A 3,703-nucleotide genomic window follows, 5' to 3' on the forward strand; every position below is an offset into this window, starting at 1 on the left:
CATATTCCACAAGTTTTGTGATGGTTATTTTGCTTGTATAAAAGCCCTGAAATGTTCCATAAGTCACTGCTTACAAGAAACTGATGGGTACAAGGCAGCTATAAAATAATAGTTGGGTTTTGGCAGGTCTTGAATTTAAGAAATACATACTTAAACTAGTTAGGGACTCAGGGAATACTGTATTTCTCTCTGTGTTTTCAAAGCACAACTTGGGTTAATCAGAAGTCCTTTTTAATCTTTCCAAGGCAGAATAATTAATAATTCAAGGACATACAAATTTTCAATTATTTGCACTTTCTTACTATTAGAACAGTGTTAGTTTTGTCAGCATTTCTTTTAGTTATTCTTTAAGCTGGAGGCTTGTAATTTTGAATAATACTCATTCTGAAACTCAGCAATATATGCATATTAGTCAGAGAACTTCAGGTATTTGTCTGCTGCTTTGCCACCTATATACAATTGTGTCCTCTTAGTTTCACTAAAGAAGGAGATGGATATCTTAAGGGAAAACTGTACATATAGCTCCACAGAAACTAGAAACAGAGTGATCTGCAAAAAGAGAACAGCAAGACACATCATAAGAATCTATAAAGCATCAGATTTATTTCTTGAGGCCAAAGCAATCTGGAGGTTTGTTTGGTACTTTTTTTTCTTTTCTTCCACAAAGGAGATATAAGAAAAACTTCTCTCAAATCAGTCACTCACAGCACCTTGTGATTTTGGGAAATACACATTTTTTTTTCCTGCAGTTTAGTTCAGTATTTTGGGTAGCTTCAGGCAGTTCTGGCTCGGAGGCGGTGAGGAGTCACAGAGGAGTTGGTTACAGCTCTGCCCTCCCAGGTGCAGGTGAAAACTGGGGAGAACACCAGGGCAGGTCTATGGACACTTGCTTTCCCCACCGCCTCCTTCTTGGACCTGTCAGGTGGTCACCTCTGTATAACAGGTGAAGAAGTAGAAATAGAGAGGAAGAAGGCAATAGGCAATATAAATTCACCGATTAAGGAGACAGAGTTCTATCTACAGTATATACGTACATAATATACACCCACGTGTGCATACACACGTACATGCATATGTAAATGCTCAGACATATTGATTCGGTTTGGCAAGAAATGTGACCTGGCCAACCAAGCCACCTGAGAGGCAAACACTTATGCTTATCAGAATATATTTAGATTTTCTAAAGCATAATCAAATCACATTCTTGCACAGCATCAAATTGTTCACCTCTGATACCTCTGTCATTTTAAAGCTTTATTAATCATGGAAGCTGTTTTTTTCACCGTTGTCAACTCCTTTTTTTTCTTGAGTTTCTTGACAAAGGTTTGTGATTGGCAGACAGGAACGGCACTTGTTATTGTGATCAACTGATGGCACTACTCCACTACATTACACCTCCCACAATAAAAGATATTTCAAAACACACCAGAAAATAAACACAAATTATTACTATAAACGCTTTGTAGTTTTTCCTGCAAAACATACCTATCAGAGGTGTTAAATGCCATTTATCATCTAACTTTCATATCTCAGACATACAGTTAGATCAAAGCATCTTCCTGAACACATGGTGACAGCAGTTAGTCTTTAATTAATAAACCAGTGAAATTAGCTTTATGCTACTCTACCATCAGATATTCAACTCTTTCTAACTTTGATGCAACTCCTTTACAGGTCATATGTTTTCCTGCTGGTAAAAAATATTTTGGATCCTCATAGATCATAATTGAGTGTGGCTACAGATTCCAATTGGTTTTAATATATCTCAGTTCTAGAATGCCTAATGTTGTCTCCTTTTGGTATCTATGAACCTGCAATCTCTTTTTTTCTTGTTGAAATCATCTTTGTCATGTGTAAGAGAAATGAACCCTTCCAAACTGGCACCTTACAAAGGTGAGAAATTATTAGAGGCAATTCCCATGACAGACTATAAGTAGTTTGGGAGAAGGCCCAGATGCAGGGCATTTTTGAAAGAGGAAAGATGAATTACTGGTAAAGCAAACTACAAAACACACAGGAGAGCCAAAGAACTGGGAAAAGACAGAAACCTGGAGAAAGATACACATATACAGACTATGAAGGAAAAAAGAAATGCTTACCTTAAAAACTAATCCACATCTTGTTTGCAAAAACTGTAGATAATTAAAATTCCCTGTTCACTTTTCTAATGTGAAGAAAAGCAAAGCTGTCTCTGTCTTTGCCCTGGTATCCCGTTAGCCCTACCTTTTCCTGTATTTGCTCCATGTAGCATGTCAAGTGCTTGTCACTGAAAGCACTGTCATTTCTATGGGAGATGCAATGTACCATGACTAAGGTGGTAAACTGCTGAGCAAACAGAAAAGGCATAAAATGGATAAGAGGGGAAAAAAAAGAGAGAACCTGCTGTTAAATAATCCTTCAAACACTGTTCTGAACAACTTGACAAGATTAATAAGCTTTTCTTATAATAATCCTTTATAAAATGTGCCGTGTAGGAACTGGGAACATCCGTTTGTCCTATGTTAAGTAAAGGACAAAGGCAGATGATTAGGGGAAACTGATTTTGGACTCACTGATTTACAATTTTTTTTTTTTCAAGTATCTGGGCCTATACTTAACCAGTTGTGAGGAAAGGTTTCATTTCCTACTTAGAAGTGTAGGCTCTGCCACCAAGAAAACCAAGGGGACAAACACTTAGCTACACAGATTCACATGAACCCTGTCTTTTTGTAGTTCTTCCTGATGCTACTATTCTTCTGTGTGCTTCTACCAGGACCTGAAAAAATACATCAAAGTTTTACAGTAAGGTTCATTCTTTTTTCTTCTTTTCTTCTTCTTTTTTTTTTTTCTTTCTTTTAAGATGTACATATGAAAGCAGAAATTCTAGGTCATAAACTGAGTACATGTTTCATGTACAAAATATGTTTTCCAGGATACCAGATGAAAGCATTTCTTCTTGCAGGTATACAGTGCTTAGCAAGAGCATCCCTAAAGTGGTATATTGCACCTTATAGGAATGTAGGGCATAGGCACAAAAACCTTATTTGGAGCATTTCCTCAGTGAATTGAAGGGCAATTGTCATTTCTGTCATGGGAAAAGTTTTCTGTTGCTAGGAAATTGAAACTGTTGAAGTTGCTCAAGGACAAACAGCTTATGTTGACTTTATTTTTACCCCCCACAGAGCAGAACACAAATCTTTCCTTGGATGCAGGGGTCCCTCTGAGCCTTCACACCAAGCCTTAAGTCTCGGAAAGATCTCAGCTTACAGACGGCTTCTGTGATCGATGGTAACAGAAAACTTGCTTTAAAATAACAGCACAGGAAGCTACTGTGCTGTTCACTGAGCAACCTACAGCACTGCAAAGCAAGCCATAAATCTGCTAACAAGTCTAACCCAGATCTAGCTTTCTTAGCTAGTGTGTGTATATAACCATATAACTTGAGGGGCAAGCATGCACATCTCTCCTTTCATCGCTTTAAACCCCAATAGCTGTTTCACTCATAAAGCCCCTGGTGTGGTGTGGGGCTTCACCCTCCCAGGGATTTGAAGCTGCACCAAGAGCTGAGCAGTGAGACAGGACTCAATATGGAAACACTCGTCTACCTGGGGCCTTGTACCTTTCAAAATTTTCACAAGAAGGACCAAATGTTTCAAACCTGCTATTTGTTAGGTAAAGAATATGTCCTTTAATTGCCTGAGGATTGTATGGAGACTTGCCAAAT

Source organism: Patagioenas fasciata, chromosome 4 (assembly GCF_037038585.1).
Source record: "Patagioenas fasciata isolate bPatFas1 chromosome 4, bPatFas1.hap1, whole genome shotgun sequence".
NCBI lineage: Eukaryota > Metazoa > Chordata > Aves > Columbiformes > Columbidae > Patagioenas > Patagioenas fasciata.